Below are 16,072 nucleotides of genomic sequence, written 5' to 3' on the forward strand. Positions count from 1 at the left end.
GGGCAGGTACTACGACTCCCAGAAGGCAGTGGGCGAGCCGGCTCCAACCCCTCTTTCCTTTCTCACGCGCCCGATTCGAGGCCTCCCTATTGGCCGGCTCTTCCGATTCTGTATCTGGGCGAAGCCCGGGTCCTCTCAGCCAATGAGAGGCGAGAGTCGGGCGCGGGGGGCGTGGCAGGGCGGGGAGCCGTTGGCCGTGGCAGTTGGCCGTTGCTTCAAGATCTCGGCTGTTGCCCGAGACCCGCGAAACAGAGCCAGAGCCTCTTCGCCGCTCCCTCCTCGCGTCCTTGGGATGAAGACAGGGCTGGGGGGGGGGGGGGGAGACGTATATTGCATGGCCCTTGAGGGGTCCTATGGATGATATTGTGTGTCTCCATAGCCTCTCCCTTTCACCCAGGGACCCCCGAGCCCGGGACCCTGCGAAAGAGACCCAGAGCCTCTTTCGGCCCCAGAATGAGGCGTCCCACTCGCAACAGGAAAGACTGCCGGTCCCTGCCCCCAAAGGGAGGCTCAGACCTCCAGGCTCCCAGAGGCAAAGTGAGTAGGTTGTGGGAGGCCTCGCATTGCAGTTCTACAGAAGAAGGCCCCCTTGCAGTAGTTAGCTCGGTTGGTTAGAGCGTGGTGCTGATAATGCCAAGGTTGCAGGTTCGATCTTCGTAATGGCCACCTGCATTTCAGGGGGTTGGACTAGACTGCAGTGTTTCCCAACCTTGGGCCTCCAGCTGTTTTTGAACTACAATTCCCATCATCCCTGACCACTGGTCTTGCTAGCTAGGGATGATGGGAGTTGTAGTCCAAAAACAGCTGGAGGCCCAAGGTTGGGAAACACTGGACTAGAGGACCCTTAGGATTCCTTCTAATTCTGTAGGTCTGTGATTCTAACATCTCGGGGGGGGGGGGCACACATCTTGCATCTCCAGCTAAAAAGAGCTGGATGAGCAGTTTACAATTAATTCCATGTGGTCATATTCTGGGTGCACTTAACTGTTGTTGCACCTCCCCCCCCCCCCACGGGTCTTTAGCAGTGAGTGACTGCTGACCTGCATTTACTACTGACGCTGTGCCTTGGATTTCAACCTCTTTATTTGGCTAAGTGCTGGTGCAGTGGTTGATCGTCTTGCACTCTCTTTGTGTTGTGCTAATTGTTGCCACCCACCCACTCCTTGGGTCCTGGCTGGGCCCTTCAAATCCAGAGAGAAGCTGGGGTTATGCCAAAGCAGCCAGCCCACATTGATAGGTAGTAAATTACATACAATAGGATGTTCCAGCCCTGAATGACAGAAGTGTGGAAACTTGCTCTAATTGCCTTGTGAAAAGCTCAGGAACAAGGCAGCAAAAATTAAGCTTGTCGTCTTCTCTGGTCCTCTCCCTGGTCTTTGGTTCTGTGTTGTGATTGATCCTGTTCTAGCCACTGAAACATGGCTTGGAATAAGACTTGACAACTTCATGATTGTCTAAGAAATGGTAGGGAGGAGCATAGGCTAATTGCTCATGGAATTATAAAGCTTTATCAAGTACCTCCAAAGCCATTAAGAATCTGTTTGGTATACAAAATAATTGAGCTTCTTCTTATAAAAGTGTTGAGTATAGTCAGGCAGCTGATGTGATAACTGGGGTCTATAAAAAGACTATTAATCTTTGGTCTGTGGTGTAACCCTGCAGGACTCTTCAACCAAACGTTCGGCCCCTGTCTCCGGATGGGAAGAGTAAGTCCAAGGTGCAGGGTTCTTTGTGTTGGGCAAGGTTATCCTTGGGCCTTCCTAAGTCTGGGCTGGTTTGTTTTTCTTCATTAAGAGTTTTTTCCTGGGCTGCTTAAGCTTTTCTTTCTTTGGTGCTGCTTTCATTTCCTTTCCTCTTTTTGGGGGGAAGCTTCAGTTTGGGAAGTGCTTTGTAAAAATAACTTGGACGTTTTTCTTATTTTGTCTGCTCAATCTCTAGGAATTTCCAAAGAGAGGAATTTTTGAGCAAGACACCTGCTGAAAGGTCAAAATGGGGAAGAGAAGGCAAAGGTGCCTGCAGCTGCTGCTCCTGCCCCAGTGGATGCCTGGAAAAGTACAGGACAAGTGCCTGGGCAGCAGGTCAGTACAAAGATAAGAAGAAGTTTATTAGCTTTTGAAGACTTCTTTGAAAGGAGTAGCTGAACCCAGAAGGGCATGTTTTCTTGGTAATGTCTAGCCACAACTCCCAGTCATGCTCTTCAAGAGGCAGCACATAGAAGGGGTACAAACTCTTTGTTCATTCTTTGTGACCTGTCCCACAGGCCTCCGTTGGCAAGAAATGGCAAGCTCTCAGAGGGGAAAAAGTATTGTATTGTTAAGGTAAAGGTAAAGGTACCCCTGCCCGTACGGGCCAGTCTTGCCAGACTCTAGGGTTGTGCGCTCATCTCACTCTATAGGCCGTGAGCCAGCGCTGTCCGCAGACACTTCCAGGTCACGTGGCCAGCGTGACAAGCTGCATCTGGCGAGCCAGCGCAGCACACGGAAATGCCATTTACCTTCCCGCTGGTAAAGGTAAAGGTACCCCTGCCCGTACGGGCCAGTCTTGACAGACTCTAGGGTTGTGCGCCCATCTCACTTAAGAGGCCGGGGGCCAGCGCTGTCCGGAGACACTTTCCGGGTCACGTGGCCAGCGTGACAAGCTGCATCTGGCGAGCCAGCACAGCACACGGAAACGCCGTTTACCTTCCCGCCAGTAAGCGATCCCTATTTATCTACTTGCACCCGAGGGTGCTTTCGAACTGCTAGGTTGGCAGGCGCTGGGACCGAGCAACGGGAGCGCACCCCGCCACGGGGATTCGAACCGCCGACCTTTCGATTGGCAAGTCCTAGGCACTGAGGCTTTTACCCACAGCGCCACCCGCGTCCCAACGGGAGCGCCACCCCGCCGCGGGGATTCGAACCGCCGACCTGACGATCAGATTGTATTGTTAGCCTTCGCCAATTCAAAGTGGCACCTAAGGGGATGGAGAAATCCATGTGTTCGAAGACTCAAAAGGTGAAAGGGATTGGTTCTAAAATCACTGAAGAATGCCTAGTATTTGACGACTTGCCTAGTAGCCCCAGGCAACCAGGAATTTCATGCAAGTGACTGAGCAGCCAGCTCACTTGATTTCTTGTCTAGCTGTAAAGGAAGAGTACTCTTATCTCATCCGCAGTCATCACAGAAACACAGTGGACTATCAGAGTGTCTCTCCTCCACCATCCTTCATGGAAGAAGCCACTTTTTTGCTGCGTTTCCATCCTGACTTTGGAGGAGGGGGCAAAACAAATATTGCAGGCTAGTAACTTTTTGACATTTGTAAGGCTGGCTGAAGAAGTACCCTTCTTCAAGGCCAAGTCTCCCCTTTCTGTACAAAATGGATGCAGCAGGTGGAAGGAGAACTGCTGCTGCATCCTTGTTGAGCTCCTCTTGTCCTGGCAGGAGTACAGCTATGGGGCTGGGGCCCTGTGCTGTAGGATCAGTTATTAGAGGGTTGAGTTGTTATGTCACCAGAGAAATGGATGGTTGTTTTCAACCCTTGCACAAAGCAGACACAAATGCCTAGACAAGGGCTGGGATCTAAGAAATACCCATGCTTAGATGTGTGTCTATAATGTGTCTGTGTTGAAAAAGGTTCTAAATTTATATAGATATATAATAATTTTATTAAATTTTCAATAACAAAAATAAAACAAACACAAGAACAACCACAAACAATACTTGAAGCCTTTCCGACTCACTAGCTTCCTGATCTGGTTAAGCCTTGGTCCAGAAGTCAGTTTGACACCTGCTTACTCACATCTAGGTTCAATGTTGAGAGACGTACTTCAACGGGAAGCTGGTACAGCTCTTTCCTGCTCACAGGTCTTTCAGGAGTCAATCCAGCCATGGCTATGGGAGAGAAATAATCATCATCATATGGAAGAACCACCATTAATCCAGGTTTGCAAATTCATAAAGCTTGGGCTACTAGTTTGATGAATCATCCCAGGACCATAGAGGGGACAACTTGCAAAAAGGGGTTGTTTTGTAAAGGAGAAAGTTTGCTGCTATTTGTTTTACATTATTATTATTATTATTATTATTATTATTATTATTATTATTATTATTATTATTATTTTATACCCTGCCTTTTTCCCTGAAAGGGACTGAAGGCAGCTTATAAACAAAATAAGAAATAAAGATATAGAAAAAAGAAGCCATTAAATTTTTTAAAAACTTTAGTAGAATTAGATATTAATTGACTCTTGAGTTGTTTTTGTTTTATTAAGCATTTTATGTTTTGATTTTGTATTTTTATGTTGTGATCTGTCATTTGTGTGTTTATATGATAAATGCAATAATACAACCTACACCTCACCACAGCCATAGCAATGGAATGCAGGGAGCATCCTTAGACCAAGCCCAGCCATTTATCCTCCAACCTTGTGTCGTCTACAGATGATAATTGGCAGTTGGCCCTTTGGGGTTTCAGACAGAGAGTCCTTTCCCAGCCCCACCTGGAGATGCTGAGGATTGAACCTGGGACCTTGTGGATCCAAAACAGAAGCTCTATTGTTCTACTTCTGGAGCACCTCGGGTTCCCCATGCCTGGTTATTGGACTCCAACTACTCCTGACTGTTGGCCATGCTGACCGGGGCCAATGGCAGCACACCTGGAGAAGGACACATTCTTCAACTCTATTTCTTTTCAAAGAATGAAAACCTTTTTGCAGCCCGTAGCCAGAATGAAGGCAAGATATCCTTTGAAGTTGGGGAAAGAGCCACAGGGGTGGTGGTTGTGGTGAGACTTTATTTCTATACCACCTGTCCATTACCCAGGTGAGGGAACACCTTTTAAATGACACACATACCGAGAGACTGAAGAATATACACCCAGGGTCTCTGGTTGTTACATCCTTGTGATGGGCCAAGTATCTCTGGCAGCATTATTCGTAGCTTACACGGCTCAGCCTTTTTGCCCTCAAATTTTTTTATCTGGCCACAGTTCCAGGCTGTACCGAGAAGCTATTTCCCTCCGTTCAGATCCCTAGAAGCAGAAGGTCCAGTTACCTGCATCTCTGTTGCTCGCATGGGGCTCCCGTCTCTCAGCTTCGTCAGAGAGAAGACCTTCATGATGGTTTTCTCCACCAGCTCCGATCTAACCTGTGCGTTCAGAGGTGGCTGCAAGGCACTGAAGAGTAATGAGAAAGAAGGGGAGGGGAGATGATCCAAAGCTCACAGAAAAAGTGCTAATTCAGCAGCTGTGGAGCATAATTATGGAACCAGGTGTTAGGAGAGCAGGGCTGAGAATTTCACCAGAAAACAAAATGCAAAGATCCGTCACCAAAGTGACCTCTACAAAGGGTCACTGACAAGGAGGCCACCCGTGTATGTGCCTTCAGACAATTTGGGCAACTCTGTCAATAGGTTAAGAGGGCACTTTAATATGTCAGGAAGCTGAGACAGTGTCAGGACTGCTGTGATTTAGAGATGCCTCCTTACAGGGAGGAGTGAGGGTGGAGAATGTATTGGGCTGGTCCTGGGAGACGCCTGCAAGGAATTCAGAGGTGGTCTCAAGGCACTGAAGAGGAAAGAGTTGTGGGGAAGCACACAGCATGTCAGAGAACTGGAGACACCATCCCTGCCTCCACCACACCAAGCCCTGAATTGTGCTCTCTCTCCAGCCCAGCCCACTTGACACCTTCTTTGCAACTGGCAAGTGGGTCCTCCTAGGGGAGAAGAGTGTACTAGAAGTACCTCCGCGTACTTACGTCAGGTGGGTGACTGCGTCCATGGCTTGCCGGAGCAGAGAAACTGCGAAGCTCCCCAGGGGCTCCTCTTCAATAACTTCCTGTTGTGGGGAAGTACGGGGTACAATATCAGGGTATGGCAAGGGAGGTTCCAGGAATAGGTGGGGCAGTGACAAGCTGTAGGGAGACTAGAAGTACCTCCCCGTACTTACGTCATGCGGATTATGGTTTCCATCGCTTGGTGTAAGACTGAGAGCGATGCCAGCAGCTCCTCTTTGATAACCTCCTGTTGTGGGGAAGTACGGGGTACAATTTCAGGGTATGGCAAGGGAGGTGCCAGGAATACGTGGGGCAGTGACCGTACTTAAGTCAGATGGATTACAGCCTCTATTGCTTGTCTCAGGGCGATGACTGAGAAGCCCCCCTGGGGCTCCTCTTCGATAATATCCTGTTGTGGGGAAGTACAGGGTACAATTTCAGGGTATAGCAAGGGAGGTTCCAGGAATAGGTGGGGCAGTGACAAGCTGTAGGGAGACTAGAAGTACCTCCCCGTACTTACGTCATGCGGATTATGGTTTCCATCGCTTGGTGTAAGACTGAGAGCGATGCCAGCGGCTCCTCTTTGATAACCTCCTGTTGTGGGGAAGTACGGGGTACAATTTCAGGGTATGGCAAGGGAGGTGCCAGGAATACGTGGGGCAGTGACCGTACTTACGTCAGATGGATTACAGCCTCTATTGCTTGTCTCAGGGCGGTGACTGAGAAGCCCCCCTGGGGCTCCTCTTCGATAATAAGTACTGCTGGGTGCTGATCATACCCCCTGGGGCTCCTCTTTGATAATATCCAGTTGTGGGGAAGTACAGGGTACAATTTCAGGGTATGGCAAGGGAGGTGCCAGGAATAGGTAGGGCAGTGACCGTACTTACGTCAGATGGATTACAGCCTCTATTGCTTGTAAGTACGGGGAGGTACGGTACTTCTAGTCTCCCTACAGCTTGTCTCTCTGGTTGTTACATCCTTGTGATGGGCCAAGTATCTCTGGCAGCATTATTCGTAGCTTACATGGCTCAGCCTTTTTGCCCTCAATTTTTTAAAATCTGGCCACAGTTCCAACTGACAAGCCATTTCCGTCCGTTCAGATCCCTAGAAGCAGATGGTCTTAAAATTGGATGTGTTAAAATTGGATGTGTATAAGGCCTTCGACACAATTAGACATAAGTTCTTATGGAATATTATGCAGGAGCTTTTTGGAGCATGGCAATGGAGAATGAGCCTAGCGGCTCCTCTTCAATAACTTCCTGTTGTGGGGAAGTACAGGCTACAATTTCAGGGTATGGCAAGGGAGGTTCCAGGAATAGGTGGGGCAGTGACAAGCTGTAGGGAGACTAGAAGTACCTCCCCGTACTTACGTCATGCGGATTATGGTTTCCATCGCTTGGTGTAAGACTGAGAGCGATGCCATCGGCTCCTCTTTGATAACCTCCTGTTGTGGGGAAGCACACAGCATGTCAGAACTGGAGACACCATCCCTGCCACCACCACACCAAGCCCTGAATTGTGCTCTCTCTCCAGCCCAGCCCACTTGACACCTTCTTTGCAACTGGCAAGTGGGTCCTCCTAGGGGAGAAGAGTGGGCACTGAAGAGGAAAGAGAAAGAAGGGGGGAGGAAATGATCAGCACCCAGCAGTCCATAAACCTGGTGAGGAAACGTGCACTGTGTCTGGCCAAGAGGTACAATTTCAGGGTATGGCAAGGGAGGTGCCATGAATAGGTGGGGCAGTGACAAGCTGTAGGGAGACTAGAAGTACCTCCCCGTACTTACGTCATGCGGATTATGGTTTCCGTCGTTTGGTGTAAGACTGAGAACGATGCCAGCGGCTCCTCTTCGATAACCTCCTGTTGTGGGGAAGCACACAGCATGTCAGAACTGGAGACACCATCGCTGCCACCACCACACCAAGCCCTGAATTGTGCTCTCTCTCCAGCCCAGCCCACTTGACAACTATGGGAGAAGAGTGGGCCTCCTGGATCTGGGAATAAGATCCATCTTTCACCTGCACAGAACTCTCCCTCTCCCTCTCCCCGCCTGTGGCTTCCAGCAACTGATCTTCAGAAACACTGCTGCCTTCCGCTGTGGAGGTAGAACAGGGTCCTGAGGCACCCTGGACCTAAGATGCTCAGGGCTTTGTAAAAAAAAATACTTACTATGAGGCAGGTACTCTGCTCCACTTTATTGGGGAAGATGACATCTTCCCCCTGAAGCGCTTTGCTTATTAGAATTGTCGCCTTTATAAAAGTGCTCTTCACTGCCTCGTTCTAAAAGGAGAAGGGATTTTTTAAAATTGAGACACCCAATCATAGAGCAGAGAGGCAGGTAATTTCACTCTCATGAATAATGATTTTTCCATGATCAACATTTGTTGTTTGGAATCCATTATTATTGGAAACTGAACTTGGTTATCACTGGTTCCTCATTCATATAAAAGACCATGATTTATTTATTTTTAATAAAAAAAACTGATTTTTTAAATTTAAATCAGATTTTTAAAATAAAATGCTTTTGGAGGAAAAATCTTTCTAAAGATAGTTTTCTATTTAAGTTGCATTATAGTCCAAAGGCTATTCATCAGGAAATAAGGATTTGTTTTAAGTTTTTCATATGTGCTAAAATTCAGTCTAAGTTTTTATTTTTTGTTTAACCCCATCAATTAACAAACATGGATAGATATGCTAAAATCTTATTGTTTTACGTAAATAAATTGTTTAAATTGTTATTCTCCTGCCAACAAATTACAGCAGAAAAGTTGTCCAAATTTTAACTTATTAAACCTCACAATAATTTCATAATTATCTGTCTATGTACTTCTAACAGTATAACCAAATCAGTAATTTTTGATTTAACTGTAAAAACTACACTGAAAATGTATTATTCCCAAAATGAAACCTTCATCTGGTTGTAAATATTAAGATTATACCAGCAAGAATGTAAAAATATGATTTAAATCAAGTCTTTCAGACTAGTGATTTGAATCGTTATTTAAATCGATTTGATTTAAATCAAATCTGCCCTGCATCTCACACACCTGGCGCACTGGCTGCAGTTCTAGAAAGATGCTGTTTAAAATTTACAAGAGTTCCAGAGAGAGAGGGAGGGAGAGAGAGAGGTGAGTAAATGAGGCAGGCAAGGGGGAAAGGTCAGTTCTTTGTCAGGGGGCTTCCAGTTTCTCCTTCCAGGTGGGATTCAATGGCACAGTGGCAGAGTCAGTTCCGCTCCCCAACTGACTCTAAATTGGACATTTTTGGAGGTAGGGAAAGTGACAGGGAAACTAGAATGGAACGGGGGAGCTAGCATTTGCTTGATGTGACATTGTCTCATCTCCCTGCAAGCGAATCGGAACGAGCGCTCAATCGCTGACCTCAGTCAACATCCCCACAAACTTTTGCCTACAGAGCAGGACGAAGGTTCAGGAAGCAGGTCATCGGGAAGGGGCCACAGAACTGCCGCATCCGCTCAGTTCCTCGGACCGGCAATGGCAGCCCCAAACGGTGGCTGCACCATGTCATCTTTGCATGCTTCCAACGGCACCAACTGGTGTCTATCATATTGGGGTAAACTTTCAGGGGAGGGGTCTTTCTGGGGTGGCTGAGGGTCATTTCCAGCCGTCAACAGGGACCTCCTAATGAAAGAGCTCCCCACGGCTCCTAGTGCGGCAAGGGAGGTGCCAGGAATAGGTGGGGCAATGACAAGCTGTAGGGAGACTAGAAGTACCTCCCCATACTTACGTCAGGTGGGTGATGGTCTCCATGGCTTGCTTTAGGGCGGTGACTGAGAAGCCCCCCTGGGGCTCCTCTTCGATAATATCCTGTTGTGGGGAAGCACACAGCATGTCAGAACTGGAGACACCATCGCTGTTACCAACACACCAAGCCCTGAATTGTGCTCTCTCTCCAGCCAAGCCCACTTGACAACTATGGGAGAAGAGGGGGCCTCCTGGATCTGGGAATAAGGTCCATCTTTCACCTGCACAGAGCTCTCCCTCTTCCTGCCTGTGGCTTCCAGCAACTGATCTTCAGAAACACTGCTGCCTTCCGCTGTGGAGGTAGAACAGGGTCCTGAGGCACCCTGGACCGAAGATGGTCAGGGCTTTGTAAAAAAAAAAAAAAATTACTATGAGGCAGGTACTTGGCTCCACTTTATGGGTGGAAGCGCTTTGCTTATTAGAATTGTCGCTTCCATCAGACTTTTCTTCACAGCCTCGTCTTAAAAGGAGAAGGGTTTTTTTAAAAATTAGGCACCCAATCATAGAGCAGAGAGGCAGGTAATTTCACTCTCATGAATAATGGATTTTCCATGATCAACATTTGTTGTTTGGAATCCATTATTATTGGAAACTGAACTTGGTTATTACTGGTTCCTCATTCATATAAAAGTGGGTTTTTTGGGGAGGGTGTTGTATGTTCACTAGGCATTAGGACACCTTTTTAGCTATTGTCAGCAAATTTTTCATGGTAGTTTCCGAGACCAAGGAGCAGTTTTTGTCCATGCATGGATGCAATGGGATGCCATTTGGAATCAGGACTCATAAATACACTGACTTAAACCACTGATTTTTAAAAACTGCACTGTTTTTTCCAGTGTCTTAGAATTCTCAAGCGACACTAGGTACTAGCATAGTTTAACATACAGTGGTACCTTGGTTTTTGAACAGCTTAGTTCACGAACTACTTGAAATTTGAATGCTGCAAACCCAGAAGTAGGTGTTCTGGTTTGCAAACTTTTTTCGGAATCTGAACTGTTTGTTTTGAGTGTTACACTTCCTTTTTCCGTGCCACACTTCCGTTTTGAGTGCCCCCACTCCTCCTTGCACGGAGTAGGAGCTGGATGGGGCTGCTCTCCTGGTGAGGTGCAGGCTCCGTCAGACTTTTCCATTGAGGGGTGCGTGGCTGCTTTCAGCTCAACAGAGAAGTTGAAAGGAGCATCGGTGGCCATGCGGAGACAGCCCGACAGCTGCCTCAGCAGCAGTTTAGGGGCTCTCAGACGCAGCTGCCTCCACCTTTGCCACCCCAGCAACTATTCTGCTTGGCTGCCTTCAGGTGGTGACATGGGGGCTCCTTTGGGGGGAGAAGTTTAAAGGAGCCCCCAGCCGTGAACCCCTCAATGGAAAAGTGTGACAGAGCCTGCACCTCCCCAGCTGAGCAGCCCCTCCAGCTCCTACTCGCGTGCAGGAACAAGAAACAAAAGATTTTCTCCTGACCAGCCAGAACATGGGAAGTCTTTTTAAATAATATAATTTGGAATGTATAATTGGTTTTATTATTTGTATTATGATGTCGCAAGATTTGATATGCTATTAATTGGAGTGTTATTAAAAAAGAATGATGCTATATAAAATGACAAATCTGGATAACAATACATGTTATCCCCAACTGACTCCAGCTTCTAGGCCTCAGGAGAACTGGTGCATGTTGAGCTTAAACTAGGAAAACAATGAATGGTGCATAACTGAAATAGGCAGTGGGCTTGGCTGAGGAGCAGGGAGCTAGAAAAGCAGGTGCAAGGCTTATTAGCGCTGCTTCCGGATGCTAGACAGCCAACACACAGCCCACTTTGTTTAATCCTTCAATCGATTGCAGCAGCACATCTTCCAGCCTTTTACCATAGCTCAGAGGGCAGAAAGCAGAGACTATCTAGAGTGCACCTGCAAAGCCCGTACTAGGCAGCTGGATTAGGGGCAGTGCAAGTCACAGCCACACACAGCAGCAGCAACGAGGCTTCTGCTGTTGCCCCAATTTGTGTTCAGCAGTGAACCAAAGACAGGTTTGGCTGAAGTGGATGGCCATAGGAAACGACCCTCCTGCCGTCTTGTAAGCTTACATTCAGCGCTGTAACTGTCGTCTCTATCCCTGACCTTCTTGCCAGCTAGGTCAGGAGGATACATAACAATTCACTCCTCCTCAGGAAGCTAGGTTGAAACAATGGCATTGGGATAATTAGTAAGCAAAAGGGCACCCGGAGCAGGTTTTGAAATCCTGAAACCTCTGCTTTAAGATTCTGGTGCCCGGTTCCTTCAACCAACTGAGAATCCTGTAGAACTGAAAATGCAAACTAGACAGAGCAATGGCACTCCCAGGATGAGTCAGGCAACCTCAGGTCAGATCACCTGCACACTCACAGATTCAGCAGCACTAACTTGTGACTATCTTTCTAATTAACTTCCCCCTGTTTATTTTGGGCCCTTATTTAGAACGCTTATTTTAGAAAGTTTGAATGTTGCTTTTATATGTGCCTAGAATTGTGAGTGTATGCTGCTGCACTTTGTTGTTGTTAAAACTACCTTTATAATAAATCCCTTATTTTTTATATTATTTCCATGTGGACCCACCTTTGTCGTTTGGGAGGGTTCAGATACACACATTAAGGTCAGCACTCCATGTGACTCCTGCTAAAGATCCTTTGGGAGGGAGTGTGTTCTCAGGACCACATGGGTGCTGGTTTCACAGTGTCTCCAAACACACATGTCTATCAGGCCTCATGTTAGCATGTCACAGTCCAAAGCAAGAACTTGTAGGTGCTTGGGGGGAAGCAGCAAAGTGAGATAGGGCACAATTTTCCAGGCCATCCCTGACGCAAGGGGGACAAATTTTGTAGGAAACCCTTTGAAGGCCTTCCTTCAACAGCAGCAGTCTCTTGCAACAGAGAGAGGTAGACAACTGCTCCATGTCCTGAGAGCCAGTGTGGTGCAGTACGAGTGGTAGACTCGTAATCTGGTGAACCAGGTTCGCTTCCCTGCTCCTCCACATGCAGCTGCTGGGTGACCTTGGGCTAGTCATACTTCTCTGAAGTCTCTCAGCCCCACTCACCTCACAGAGTGTTTGTTGTGGGGGAGGAAGGAAAAGGAGAATGTTAGCTGCTTTGAGAATCCTTCGGGTAGTGATAAAGTGGGATATCAAATCCAAACTCCTCTTCTTAAAAAAACAAAAACAAACAAAAAACTGTTCCATGTCCTACTTGATCATACCTGTGCCAGCAAGGAGTGGTAATACGCTTTTAATAAACATGAATGCTTCAATTTCATAACAGTAATTGGAAAGAGAGTCTCATCCTAAACCCGATGCATTATCAGACAGTTTATCCTCACCTTGCAAGCTCCTTAATTAAGTTTGCTATGCGCCTCTTGTCTTCAGGACATAAATCCTTCAGAGAAGCACTCTTCATTCCTCCTTTACCATGGACCTGAAAATTAAAACCAGCTTTTTAAAAAGCAATCATGCCCTTCCTGAGGGATTTGTTAAAAGGAGGCATGTCTTCCTGCCATAGGTGTCAACTTTCAGATTTGAAAATAAGGGATCAGCAGCCTTGATAATAAGGGATCAGCAGCCTTTCCTGTCCCGGGAACAATCTACGGGATATCTAACAATCCGGGATAGCGGGAAGCAGCGGGAAATGGTGCTGAAATAAGGGAATTTCCCGGGGGGGGGGGGAGGGAAGGTTGACAGCTATGCTTCCTGCTCCTCCTATTTAAGGCTGAAAGGCAGCTCATCTGCCACAACACTATACACAGCTGCAAGAACAGGCAATAATGGAGGTGTATCCACTGTTTTGACTCCCTAAAAGAAGCTTTTAATCCTTAGGCACTGTGACAGAAACTGGTCTTGCTTGCTCCATTTTGGCCCCAGGCTTGCAAGTATTAATCTAGCCAGTTACAAATGCTAAAGAAGATTTTTAGACACCTGGACAAGGAGGATTTTTCAAGGCCAACACAATTACTTTATATTTGCCCCTTGAATGCCACAATGATGGCACAAAAAAAGAAAGGCTTCTAAGTCAGATACAAACAGCCACTTTTCAGCTGTGGGAGAATAAGAAGAGAGCAAGGGAGGCAGAAAAAGTCTGCATTCAATTGGACTGCCATCGCTGCCACCATCCTAGACCACGTTTACATTATACCTAATTTGTTTCAGTATTTTAACATTGCAAACCGCCCTGGATGCCTTGATAGCCCCAGCTTCTCTCTGGATTTGAAGGACCCAGCCAGCACCCAAGGAGTGAGTGGGTGGCAACAATTAACACAATACAAAGAGACTGGGCTGATCAACCAGGGCTATTGAATCTATTGAATCATCTGCCTGAAGAAAAGAACTTCATGAAGAAAATTAGTCATGGAAAATTCATCTACCTTCAAGAAACAAATTTCTTGACATGGCACTAACTTCTAAGGGCCAACACAGAGAACACGTTTTCACACAAACAGGAATCATTCCTGGATCTGACAAAAAAATATAGGTATATCACGGGAGCAGAGAGCACAAGTTGGACTCGCTGTCAGATGGCTTAAGCTGTTAAAATTATCCATGAAAATATTTCTTTCTCTTTTCAGTAACAGCAGTCAGAATATAAAAGCGAGTCAAAGCAGGCCAACAAAACTCTGTCTCACCTTCTCTGATACCTCTGAGTAAGGAAGAGCCAATTGGGAGTTGGCTAGGCAGGCAAATGAAACTCAAAAGCCCAGATCTAATTTGTCAGGAAGTCAGTGCGTACAATGGCATTATTCACAGTTTGATCTCATATACTCCCAGGGTAGGGAGATTGCCTGAGAACCGCATGTGCATGTACACTACCTTGGGCTCCATGATGAAGGAGAAGGCTAACTGTAAGCAAATAAACATGTAAATATGAGCAGCTAGAGATCAAATGTTCCTAAATGGCAGCTTTAAGCCATTTCTCTAGCTCTATAAGGAGTACCTAAGGCTGCCTGCCAACCTGTGAAAATGAGATGATGGTGCCTAAAAACACACCAAGATTTTTCCAGCCCTCCTAAAGGACCTGAAAAGGTTGTATCCCTAAGTTATCATTTGAGCTCTTTTACTTCTAGCCCTCTCCCCAAAGATACAAACAGACCCCCAATCTCATTTTAACCTGTTGCTCCAAAGTCGCTGTGACAAGGGTGCATGTGCCGTATGCACAGAGTGAATCCGAATCAGGTCCTGGCCCAATTCACTACCCAACAATTCAAGCTAAATTTGGCAACCATTCAAAGATCATACCTGGGACATAGACAGGTGGCTGCTCTTCATCAGAAACTGAATGCAATTTCATTCAAGGAAAGCAAGGGCAAAAGGTTTGTTCCCATTCTACATTTTACAGTCTGGAAATATTATCTCCATGACTGAGCTAGACTGAAAATTCTTCTGCATCAAAATTGAAAGTTCAGACGCAGCCCAACACTGACTGGGAGACTACAGACATTTCTGTAAATCCACTTTGTTATTACTCTTAAACAGACCTGAATGAAAAGGTTGTCTTTTATTAAAGACCCTGTAACTAGCTCAATCACGGAGATAATGAGCCACATTTATTTGTATTAGCCTTGATTATAAAAGCAACTCCTGGAGGCTATACACTCAGTGAATGCTCCTCAGACTCTTATTATGGACACAGACTATGCTTTAAAGTCACACATTTTTGAAAAAGCTATCTGGGGTTCTTACAAGCAGGTACTGGTATTTGGGGGATCAGGAGAGAAATCTGGGTAAACTGCACCTGCAAGAACATACCATGGGACCCTTCCCTGTTGGACCATCCAGATTGCATATCATTAGCAGTCATTTATCAACTCATAGTAGATTCAATTAAGTTGGCCATCAGCCCATTGCCAAGTATTGGCAGCAAGTTACATCCAAGAAGTTGTTCTCCACACATCATCTCTTCTAGATGCTGAAAGGAAGCTTCTTACTCTGCCCCAGTGGGCCTGGGGGGGGTGGCAACCATATGGACTAAAATCCATATGGGTGGGTGGGTGTTTCGGCCCCCCAGCCTCCCCCCCAATGGTGCCCCTGCAGAATGGATTGCACATTTATTCAAAACCCGCTTAAACTGATTTAATTTGTTCAACAAAACTGATTGGCTTGACCAGTGAAACCAGCTTTTCAAAGAGTGGTAGTCATTTATGCTGGTAAATCAATTAGCTGGGGTCCCAAATTACCAATTTGCCACAATTTATACCTCCCTCACCCCCCTGTCACCCCACTTGACTTTTGGCACCCTCCCCACAAGTGACTCCACTGCCCTAATCTGCAAGACTTCTTGCTTCACCAGCACTTCAGGTGACTCTGTCTGCCAGCAAGTGATGCTGGCACAATTTTAGACACACCAAGATGAACTCAGTCCGATAAGCCCCTTGACGGTGGTGGGCCAAGCTCACCAGGGTTGGTCCCCTGTTGCGTGGGCCCGGCTAATACCCTCATACAACCAAAATACAACATAGATGGTATTTAACACCTGAAAGAATAGCAAAAACGAATAAAAATTGTAGCGATGTCTGCTGGCAATGCAACACCGGAAAAGGTACTATGATACATAT

At 46.6% G+C, this 16,072-nt stretch overlaps 2 long non-coding RNA genes across 6 annotated transcripts; one reads left to right on the forward strand and one right to left on the reverse strand.

The window, feature by feature from the left end:
- Positions 1–202: 202 nt before the first annotated feature.
- On the forward strand, positions 203–12,077 carry LOC114602686 (uncharacterized). 5 transcript variants are annotated; one of them, XR_003707971.2, is made up of 5 exons: positions 209–537; positions 1,663–1,706; positions 1,939–2,078; positions 3,785–3,921; positions 4,420–12,077. It is a non-coding gene; the product is annotated as an uncharacterized LOC114602686 (long non-coding RNA). The 5 variants fall into 5 exon arrangements; XR_003707970.2 differs by lacking the exon at positions 209–537 and adding an exon at positions 544–638 and having other exon boundaries at positions 818–1,706; XR_003707968.2 differs by having other exon boundaries at positions 203–537; positions 1,663–2,078.
- On the reverse strand, positions 9,494–15,649 carry LOC144328375 (uncharacterized). The gene is made up of 3 exons (XR_013393558.1): positions 14,757–15,649; positions 12,851–12,945; positions 9,494–9,574 (listed from the first exon to the last, which is right to left on the reverse strand). It is a non-coding gene; the product is annotated as an uncharacterized LOC144328375 (long non-coding RNA).
- Between the last annotated feature and the right edge of the window lie 423 nt (positions 15,650–16,072).

This window comes from Podarcis muralis, chromosome 7 (genome assembly GCF_964188315.1).
Source record: "Podarcis muralis chromosome 7, rPodMur119.hap1.1, whole genome shotgun sequence".
NCBI lineage: Eukaryota > Metazoa > Chordata > Lepidosauria > Squamata > Lacertidae > Podarcis > Podarcis muralis.